The sequence below is a fragment of the Wolffia australiana genome, chromosome 9, assembly GCF_029677425.1.
Source record: "Wolffia australiana isolate 7733 chromosome 9, ASM2967742v1".
NCBI classification, from domain to species: Eukaryota; Viridiplantae; Streptophyta; class Magnoliopsida; order Alismatales; family Araceae; genus Wolffia; species Wolffia australiana.
Window position 1 is genome coordinate 6,020,802 of NC_135843.1, and position 11,831 is coordinate 6,032,632.

The window sequence follows — 11,831 nt, forward strand, 5'->3', positions numbered from 1 at the left end:
TGCTTCCACTTGATGAACTCCACCATCTTTCCATGCTGATCTTCTAGTTCTTACACATGGAGTGGGAAGTGAGAGTGTCTGAGGAGAGATGGAGAAAGTTCGCAAATCAAGGTTTTCATGGGTGTACTTGGTTTGTGGATTCATATCCTTTTATACTTAATGGGATTTTTCAGAAAAATCCTTACAATTTAAGAATACCTCTGATGTCTATGAAACCCAGTGTGTGTATCTGTCTATACGCATGTGTCACGCGGTCAAATCCCGAGCTATGTCAATTGCTTAAATCTGGAGCGTGCCGGCCTCAATGCTTGGAACAAAACACTGAGCAGCCTTGATCTCTTACAACGAAAGTCTTTGCAATTGCTTAAGATCGCATAGAAGGGGTTAGAGGAGACTGTGGGGATGCAGCCCCGTCGAGGAATACAGTCATTACATTAATATCATAAGAGGTTAGATCGTAGTCATGATTGTTACATGGGGGAAGACCAGGGATGATACATAGTAACGAGATGAGGCGCTTCGTGCTAGGGTAGTGTCGACTCTCCGATCACACACGCCACCAGCACCCGCGCTGACACCTATCGCGTGTAGACTGCATGCCGCCGCCGCATTCGACGCCTCAAGCAAGGCACCGCGTGACCGACAATACCCCCGGGGGTGCCATGCCCCCATGCTGCCTCGTCACTCACTATGCGCCACTGCCTTAGTCTCTTGGCGAGATATCTTCCGGCCCGTGCCCCGCACACGTAATGCGTGCACTGCCCACACGACTGTTGTGTGGCATCCCGCACAACTCTACGTGCTGCACTCATGGCATGCCATCCGGCCTGCGCATCCTGCGCCGGCGCAAAGTGCTCGACGCTCCCGTGCGGCGCTTGGCGTTGGCACCCATGTGCTCGCGCTTGTTGGCCCTCGCGCCCAGCATGAGCGGACTTCACCTGATCCATTCCGTCGAGGCGCGAATGGGCACATGCAATGTCCACAGTTAGGGGCGATGGCCTGAAAGATTATGTTGGGCATCACTACCCTTGGTGCATCGTAGCACTAAATATGACTTAGTCATTAAAGGTCATGAGTCTCACGCAAACACGCACTCCCAACAAGCACGCATGCCTCTGGATAGGGAATGCCTCCTAGTTAGGGGCCTAACATGCCCCCACCTCTTGAGCTTGTCGACGCCCTCGTCGATGCTAGCTGCTCCGCTTCATATGCTCGCAGCAGGTCCTCGAATTGCCATAAATCTGAGTCGCGCTCTCATGTTGCTGATTCGTCACGTCTGTTCTTCCACTTGATGAGATACTCAATCTTGTGATAGCAACCGTGACGTCCTCCTTGGTCAATCTCCCTTTTTGCTAGGACCACCTTTGCTTCCTGGTCAAAATGTGCCTGCACATTTTGCGACGCTCGCTACAGCTTGTTCCTCGCCGCATCTTTGGGATCTGGTATATAATTCTTCAGAACCGACACATGAAAGACCAGATGGACTGCCAGCCGATGGGGTATGTTGAGCTGGTAGGAAACTCGTCTGATCTTAGCTACCACCTCAAAAGGCCCATCGTAGCGAGGTACCAGACCCTTGTACTGTTGCTTTGCTTGTTTTGTCTTCAGCATCTGCGCATTAGTCTTCAACAAGACCAGCTTGCTGACTTGGAACTCCATGTCCCGTCTGTGTTGATCCGCGTATTTCTTCATTCTTTGAGCATCACGTTCTAGTGCCTCACGGGCATGATAATCGCGCACAAAGCGGAAGGTCGCAGGGAAATGTCCGTTCCCCTTTCTCTTTACCACTTTCGGAGGAGTCAGTGGCTGCCTTCCCGTTGCAGTCTTGAATGGCGAATGACCCATAGCCGAGCTCTAGTTGATGTTATGTGAAAATTGTGCTGCATCCAGTAGCTCCACTCAATTCTCCACCCAATTCTCTTGTAGTTTTGTCTGACCATCTGCCCGGGGGTGGAAGCTCGTTGAAAATTTGAGCTTGGAGCCCATGTACTTGAACAACAACTCCCAAAAACAACTCGTGAATCTTGTAGCGCGGTCGCTAATGATGTCTAGTGGAAGACCCTAGTACTTCACCACATTGGACATGAAGAGCTGAGCCACACCATCTGCTTGCACTTCCAATGTGGTCGGGATGAACGTCGCATACTTAGAGAAACGGTCCACGACCACCAAGATGGCATCGTGCCCACCCATGCGTGGAAGGCAAGTGATGAAATCCATTGAAATAGACTCCCACAGACTGCTCGCCGTTGGAAGAGGTTCTAGCATTCTCACAACTTTAGCCTTTTCCGTCTTGTCTTGTTGACACACCAGGCATGAATGAACATAAGCCTCCACATTTGGTTCCATTCCCAGCTAGTGATAGCTGTTGGACATGAGTGCAAGCATCATTGATGGTCCTGGGTGTCCGGCGTGGGGTGCGTCATGTGCTTCATATAAGAGCTTCCAGCGCAACCCATCCACACGCGGCACATACGGCCTTTTCCCATTTGCATATATTATGCCATCCTCAGTCCAGAATCTCCTTGTCTCGCTTGCAGCATTGCACTTCTTAAGGCGAACATCTTCTGGATCATCTTTCATCGCCAACTTGTTTTCATCAAGAATGCTCCCTTGGACTGTTGAAAGTGCGGCCACAAAAACTTCTGGTTCCCTGCGGCTTAAGGCATCGGCTACTTGATTATCCCCCCCCGGCTTGTATTTCAAGACGAAATCAAATTCCGCCAAGAAATCTTGCCATCTTGCTTGTTTCGGGGTCAGCTTCTTTTGGGAATTCAAGCAACTGGTGGCCACACTATCGGTGTAGACCACAATTTTTCCTCTAAGGAGATAGCAGCGCCAGACTCTCAAGCAATGTACCACTGCTGTCATCTCCTTCTCGTGCACCGAATATCTCCTCTCCGCGTTGTTCAACTTTTGGCACTCATAAGTCACGGGGTGACCGTCCTGCATCAAGACACCCCTAAGTGCGAAGTCAGAAGCATCAGTGTGAACCTTATATGGCTTGTCAAATTTGGGCAATTGGAGCACCGGTTCACTAGAGGCTGCACTCTTCAACTCGTTGAATGCTCTTTGACACGGGTCCATCCATTGCTACTTCACATCTTTCTTCAACAAGTCTGTCAATGGCGCAGCTAACAAGGAGAAGCCTTTGATAAACTTATGGTAGTAATTGGCCAGCCCAAGGAAAGATTTAAATTGTGACACCCCCTTTAGGGCTGTCCAATTTCAAATGGCCTTCAGCTTCAAGGGATTCATGCACACACTTCCATTCTCGATCAGGTGCCCAAGAAATTCAATCTCCTACAAGGAAAACTCACACTTCTTCGGGTTGAAGTAGAGCTCATGTTCCTTCAGCTTGGCCATCACCTTCCTCAGGTGCCTCACATGGTCATCCAAGCTCTAGTTGTATACGAGAATATCATCCAAGTACACAACAACAAAATCATTGATTTAGTCCCAAAAGATAGTGTTCATGAGACAACAAAATGTAGCAAGAGCATCACACAAAATTTGAAAGATCCGTAGCGCATCACGTACGTCGTCTTTAGTTCATCCCCCTCCTTGATCCGCACTTGATGGTACCCACTCTTCAACTCCATCCGCGAGAAGTAATGGGTGCCCTCGAGCCTGTCAAACAATTCTTCGTCGTTGGGTATAGGATATTTATTTTTCACTATTACCTTATTCAGCGCTTGGTAATCCACACAAAGTCGGAGTGACCTGTCCTTCTTCTTTTGGAACATGAATTGGGCGCGGAATGGAGCCTTGGACGTCCAGATTAGCTTGCTCTCCAGTAGCTCTTACAGTTGTTTCCTCAGTTCCTCTAGGTAGGCGGGCGACATCTTGTAAGGTGCCCGAGTAGGGGTCGAGTACAAGGAAGTAGTTCTATCTCATGGCCCACATCTCGCTTAGGCGGAAACTTCGCGGGGAGTTGCGCAGGCATCACCTCGGTGAACTCCCGCGTTACATCCGCGATTGGCCTCGGTAGTCCACCCGCGCTGCACTAGGGTTGTTGTTGTCGTCGTCACCCCAACTAAGCACATCCAAATGGGATGGCACACACCCTTGCCTTCCACCTTTTTTTTGGGGTGTCGGCCCTCATATGGTGACGAGCAGTGTCTCTTCCCCTTTTCTCAATCCGTCCTTGATTTGCATGGCGGATAGAAGAGTAGTGTTCCATAGTTTCTGGACCCCTTGGTCTCTCAAGAAACATGGGTTAGATCCCTCCGGGAACAGGATGCCGTGGTACTAGGGAAACATAACCACGCGTGATCCCATCAAGAGGTCGAGCCCCAGGATGACCGCGAAGTCATCCATGGGGGACACCATGAAGTTGGTCCAGCCCTTCCATGATCCCACCTGCAGCAACACCCCCTTGGCCCCGCCGATGATGTCTCGCGCTTCCGAGTTAACAACTTTAATCTTCCCCGTACATGCGGCGAGTTTTAAGCGAAGCTTTTTGGCCTCCTTCTTAGTAAGGACGTTGTGCGTCACACCCCTATCAACAATGGCCATGGCGGGTTTGCCGTTGATCAGTACCGAGACGTGCAAGAGGTTCAAACCCACATACTGGACTAGGGCACCCTCTTGTAGTGCCGCCAAGCATTGGAGTGGTTCATGGTCATCGTACTGCTACCCCCAAGAACATTCGGCTGGGGAGGGGGCACGACCATTGAATTCACATCGGTGGCCGCCCCTATACGACTTGGGCAATCCCTCATGAAGTGGGGGCCTCCACACGCGAAGCAAGTTAACTTGTTGCCCCCACCGTCTGGAGTTGCCTTCCCTAATCTTGGGTTCTTGCTCCTACCATAGCCAGGTTTCCACTTTCTCTTTAGGCCTGGACTGTTCTGGGTTGTTGGCGCTTCAGCACGTTCTTGGTGCGGTTTGCCTCATTTTCCAGACTTCTCCTTCGGCTTTGTTACTCTATTGGGACGGAGTTCTGTCCCCTCCACCACTTGATAGGCAGAGTTGAGGTCTTTGCACTACCGTCTCTCTAGCTCCGTCTGGAGCCATTGGGGAAGTCCATTGGTGAAACGGTAAAGCTTATTGGCCTCTGACATATTGGTAATCCTCCGGATTATGGAAATAAACTGTCTCACATATTCCCTTGGAGAACCACTCATCTTCAGGTTATCGAGTTCTCCCCTTGCCATCCATGCCGTATTGTAGGGAATGAAGTTGTCCTTTATCTCCTGTACAAAGTCCTCATAAGTGGGTGGTGGTCAATTTCCACATTCCGAGTGTTGGCACCACCACAGTTTGGCATCGTCCACAAGAAAGTAGCTGGCCTAGAGGATCTTCTCCTCCTCAGAGAACTCATTGACTTTGAAATATTTGTCGTTGTCATACAGGAAGTCGGACACTTCTGCCTCCTAGCGGGCTCCGCTGAATCTCGGGGTCAGTATCATGACCTTTTCCCCTCCACTGTTGTTGGGGTGACTCTTGGGACTCTCCTCCCGTCTTTCAGATAATTGAAGCTTCAGGGACATCACCATCTCTGTAAGTTCACGTACTGTCTCTTCAAGGTAATCTTGTCTCTGGCAGGTCTCCGTCCTCAGATCTTCCACGTCTGCTTTACTTTCATCGTGGTTCTTGTCGACTTGGGTCTTCAAACCCAAGATGTTCTTCTCCACGCAGTGAACCCTCTGCTGCTATAGTTTATGCATTTGTAGCTTGGACATCTTCGTAAGGTCCATCTCTCCTCCAACTTGGTTCAAGAACAGAGGCGTATGCAGCCCAACCTGGCTCTGATACTAGTTCTCACGCGGTCAAATCTTGAGTTATGTCAATCGCTCGAATCTGGCACTTGCTGGCCTCAGTGCTTGGAGCAAAATACTAAGCAGCCTTAATCTCTTGCAGCAGAAGTCTTTGCAATTGCTTAAAATCACATAGAAGGGGTTAGAGGAGAGTGTGGGGATGCAACCCCGTTGAGGAATAGGGTCATTGCATTAATATCATAAGAGGTTAGATCGTAGTCATGATAGTTACATGGGGGAAGACCAGGGATGATACATTGTAACGAGGGGCCGCGCTTCGTGCCAGGGTAGTATCGACTCTCCCCCTCAAGGCCCGCTGCTCTGCGTGCACGCGATCGCCAGTTCTCTGCTCTACTGCTACACATGTGCCCCCAGGCCGGGCGCCACGCGCCCGCAGGTGTGACGATCACACACGCCACCAGCAACCGCAGACACCTATCGTGCACAGACTGCGCGGCGCCGCCGCATTTGGCACCTCAAGCTAGGCGCCGCGCAACCGACACTACCCGCTGGGGTGCGATGCCCCCACGCTGCCTCGGCGCTCATTATGTGCCACTGCCTTAGTTTCTTGGCAGGATGTCTCTTGCCCTACGCCCCACCCACGCAATGCGCCCGTTGCCCGCATGGCCACTACACGGCATCCCGCACAACTCCGCGTGCTGTACTCGCGACATGCTACCCAGGCTGCGCATCTAGCGCCCGCGCGCGCTGCTCAACGCTCCCGCACGGCGCTTGGCACCTGTGCAAAGCATTGGCGCCCATGCAAAGTGCTTGGTGTTGGCGCGGTGCTTGGCGCCTGCGCACCCATCACGTGCGGACTTCATTTGATACATTCTGCCTAGGCGCGAATGGGCACGCGCACCGTCCACTTGCGGGGGCGATGGTCTGAAAGATCAGGTTGGGCATCGCTACTCTTAGTGAATAGTAGCACTAAATAGGACTCAGTCATTAAAGGTCGTGAGTCTCACACGAACACGCCCTCCCAATAAGCACGCAGATGTCTGGGCAGGGAATGCCACCTAGTTAGGGCCCTAACACCATGTGTCACAGAGTCAAATCCTCAGCGAAGAACAATGGTTGGTTGAATTTGCACTAGGCTATATGACTGGGCAAGAGCATTGATCAGCCTTCTTTCATATTGCAGAAAGCTCTTGGGAAGGCTTGAGATTGCTTGGGGGTTTGAAAGAGTTTAGGCTTGGCCGTTAGTAGAACATCAAAGCATTTTATAACCACACATGTAGAGGTACATCATTGGTTGTAGCCATTACATGAACAAGAGACCCGTAGATGTATGTAGAGATGGGATGCAGCCCATGCCATTGTGTAGTAGCGCTCCAACACCTTGGGACCCAAAGACACATAGACACACACTTTGATAAACTCAAATTTAGGGTGTTAATTTTTTGTGGATATTTGAGGTTATCAATAATATCTTATAAACCTTTACTCATTTGATCACCTGACTAGTTAGTGATGAGCAAGGATCCTCTCCACAAGGAATGCTTTTGGACATTATTGAAAAGTTAGCTGAGCCACAAAATATGCCGAAGGATTCGTTGAAGATTATAAATTGTTTTGAGGGCTTCGCACCACCGCCACATAGTGATGCCTCTACATGTCCTCATTGTTCTAGCTTTGATCATGGACTGTCTTGTTATGGCATTCCAAGGTCAAGGAAACTCTCAACGTGGACCTTTGACTTATAACAATCCTAGCCAGACGAGAAGGTTAAACTATCCCTATTTATGCTGAGCAGCATAGCATGCATCGGTCATATCACCATTAGCCTTATACTTCTGCTCAACAACTAGTTGAGGATACAAGACATCCGTCTTATGCCTCAATTTCTTCTCAAGCAGGTGCACCACCAGCAGCTGCACCCCATCCTATGAACACAATTGATCTCATCCTTAGTGCATTGTCACAAGTGATGAGTAAATTGATTGAGGTGAATGATTGACTTGAAAAAGTAAAAGGAGTTCGAGTAGAAAGCTCTATGTCCACCCATCATAGGAAGGGAAAACGAGTTGAATTCATTGATCAGCTCCCTTTCCAGCCGTGGTGAATCCTAGGAATATAATCTGAGACAAACATCATCGAGCCACCAGCACATTGTTAACCATGTACACATTTCTAGCACGTTGTAAGAGGCCTAAGCTGTCTTAGGCCTACGATGTGACAAATATATCAGATGATCAGAGCCACACAAATGTGAATGAGGAAGAAGATAAAACCCCCCTTCCAATTATTCTAGAGTATAGCTCTGAGTTGATTTGGTCAACACACTCACATGCGTTGACTTGATGATTTATTGTTAATCAGATTGTGATCTGTTTTAACTTGATTGGATAACAATAATTATTCAAAAATAATTGGATAAATATTATATTAATTCTTATCTCCCTTTTGTCTACTTCACCTTGTTTGACCGAGTCAACCTTTTTTTTTAAGGCAACCGTTGCTCTCTGTGGATTAGACCATACTAATCATCATACTCATCAATAGCTACATTTGAGTGAGTTTGAAATTTGATTTTTTGTTTATTTATGAATCGTTTGCTAAAATGAGCACATGATTTGTCTCCCATCATACATTGAGAAGATGACAAGAATGTAAGTGCAATGAATCTCACTTTACACAATCGTTTTCCACCTGGATTAGTGCAATTTGCAGCAGCAGAAGAGCCCCTCGACTTCCCTTTCATCTTCTAACTTTGATAAATGATGATCACCGAGAAACCTTCACGGATTTCAAAAATATTATTTCACTTCACCTAGTAAGTAAAATCAATTGTAAGATGATTCTTTCATGAACAGTGGGTTCTGTTTATAGATCCACCAATATGGAATGAGGACAGAGATTACACACTCCTCAAAATTCTAGCTCAAACTCCTGGATCATCAAATATGTTGAATATAAGTTGAATCATTCTCCTACATGTTTCATCTCTACCGTGGCATTGAATATTTGAAAAAGTCAAACATTATGCATTTATTTCCATGTTCAATATTAAATTGAATTATCTGAATGACTTGTGTCCTAAATTTCTGTGAAACATCAGCATCATTATCAGTGTTATTACTTTTCACCAAATAAAAATAACCCACATGTATACACTTTTTAGTAATTAGGGGATGATTCAAAACTGTAGTTTACCACATCAGAATCTGAGTTATTTTTCATTATCATTGAATCAGAAAGTGCCTCATATATATACACATAATTTTAGTTGCCACAAGTCATTTATTGAAATTTAAATCCCTTCTTTTTCCTATTGATCTAGATATCCTCCTTTCTCAAAATTCAAATCACACTGTGATTTAAATCATGAGATGTTTTCAATTGGTCCACATTGTCCTACATAATATAGAGAAGAAGATTTCAGAAATGATTGGTCATTATGGCACCGTAATTTGCGATGCCATAATGACACCATTTTCAGTAATCTACAAGCCAATCATTGGCTAAAATTGTGATAATCTGTGGATAATGATTAAGTAAAATAAAAATGCACATGATTGCCACACGTGGTGACATGGGAATCAAACTGAAAACATTATGAAATCATTGAAAATAATCCAATAAAATATTTTTATTTGATAATAAATCAAATATTCTAAATTATAAAAAAATTTCTTCATGATTTTAATGTCCGGAAATTCTAAAAATATTCCACCCTTAGAAATTATTTTCTTTACGAGGCCGAAAATTCCATAACACATATTAACTATTTTAGAGCAAAAGACATAAAATTTCTGATATTAATCTGATATTTGTGTTTTATTACCTATCACTAACTATAAACCTACTCATTTTATGAGTATTGGTGGTAGATAAATATGGAGCTTTGATTTTGTTGCCCCAGGAGTGCTTAATATTCAAAAAAGAGTATTTCTCCTTTCCCATGGATTTACTATCTATATTCGCTTCATATTCCTATGTTAATCCCTATTTTTATCAACTTATACTATGTGATAGAATACATGAGATTTCATTTGAATAAAGACAGAATGATGGTCTACAAAAAGGAGGAGGGGGTTGAATGTTCGATTCAATCATCAATAATTTGTTATTGTCACCGAAGGCGGAAGACAGATTCTCTGCTTCATTGTGATTGAGAGGTCTGATCCAGTCTGGCCACCTCAGCTCATGGAGGGAGATGGCTGAGCCAGCTTATTCCTGGCCTCTACTCCTAATTCCTTAATTAGCTTGTATTTTCCCGTGTTCTCTTTCGCAAAGTTGAAAAATAAAAGTGGCGTGAGCATTTACTATGCATGAAAATTAAAAAGAATCACTAAATTTGAGGGTTAATCCAAAATTAAGTACTAACCTGCCAGACTATATGAACCCTTAAGTCTATGGTTCACTTGAGAATGGACATAAAACCTGAACGTATCGCAATTAAATTTTTTAGTAAAAACATTACTGAAGGAATGCTATACTGTTTAACGAAGATCTTCCAAGATTTCAGGTGCTTCAAGAAACTAGTGGCCTTTTCCTTGAATATGCCTCTAACATGATTAAAATAATAATCTAAAAACAATGGTAAATATTTTTTGGGACTACTGAATCTCCTGAATATCAGGCATGCACGTTCATTTTCTTTTTTTCATTGCAACAGTTATTAAACTATTTTTCAGGCTTTTAATTGGATTTAGATATTGGGTAGAAAAATAAAACTCTCATCTCGAGGGTATGGCGCAAATAGAGAAAGTTAAGCTACCCTAGAGTCATATCCCCAGTAATTTTAATATAAATCAAGTGATTTTTTAGGCTGTCGACTTTCAGAGATAAAGGGTATAACCACAAAAATAAAAAGCACAGGGTATCGCAAAAGTATAATAATTTATGAAGGTCTGATATTTGACTGAAAGACGTCTCCAGAGTAATAGTGGAAAGAGAATCTCATCAAGTCATGCTTTCTCAGTCCTCTTTCCGCAGTCTATAGACTCTCTTTCTTTCTCCGTCTATTCTATCTCTCTCTTCTTCTCTATATTTAAATATTTGTTCTCTATTTCTTTTCCTCTCTTTCTCTCTATCTCTTTTCCTCTATATCTATGTCTCCATCTCTTTTCTTCTCTGTCTCTGTATCTCTCTCTTTCTATCTCTCTACCTCTCTCTCTATCTCTCTCTCTCCATCTCTCTTCGTCTTTGTCTATCTTTCTATCTCTCTTCCGCTCTCTCTATATATCTCTCCATCTCTCTTCGTTTCCCTCTCTCTCTATCACTCTATCCATCTCGCTTCCTCTCTCTCTCTTCCTCTATATATCTATCAGTCTCTCTCTCTATGTATATATACCTTCCTCTCTCTTCCTCTATCTATCTATCTCTCTCTACAACTCTCTTCCTCTCTCTCTATATTTCTCTCCTTCAATCCCTCTCGCTTCCTCTCTCCAACTATCTTTCTCTCTTCCTCTCTTCCACTTTATCTTTCTCTCGTTCTATCTTTCTCTCTCCCTCACTCCCACTATCTTTCTCTCTTCCTCTCTTCCACTTTATCTTTCTCTCGTTCTATCTTTCTCTCTCCCTCACTCCCACTATCTTTCTCTCTTCCTCCCTCTAAATTTTTCTCTCTTTCTATCTCTCTCTTCCTCTCCCCCACTATCTCTCTCTCTCTCTCTCTCTCTCTCTCTCTTTCTCTCTCTTACAATCTTTCTCTCTTCCTCTCTCCCACTATTTCTCTCTCTCACTATCTTTCTTTCTTCCTCTCTTCCACTATCTCTCTCTTCCTCTCTCCCACTATATCTTTATCTCTTTCTATCTATCTTCTCCTCTCCCACTATATCTTTTTGTCTTTCGTCTCTCTCTCTTCCTCTCTCCCACTATATCTTTATCTCTTTCTATCTCTCTTCCTCTCTCCCACTATATCTTTCTCTTCCTATCTCTCTTCCTCTCTCCCACTATATCTTTTTGTCTTTCTTCTCTCTCTCTTCCTCTCTCCCTCTATACCTTCATCTCTCTCTCCTCCTCTTTCATAGTATATCTTTCTCTCTCATTATATATATCTCTCTCTCCTCTTTGTTCCTCTCTACCTCTGTATCTTATTCTCTCTCTACATCTTTCTTTATC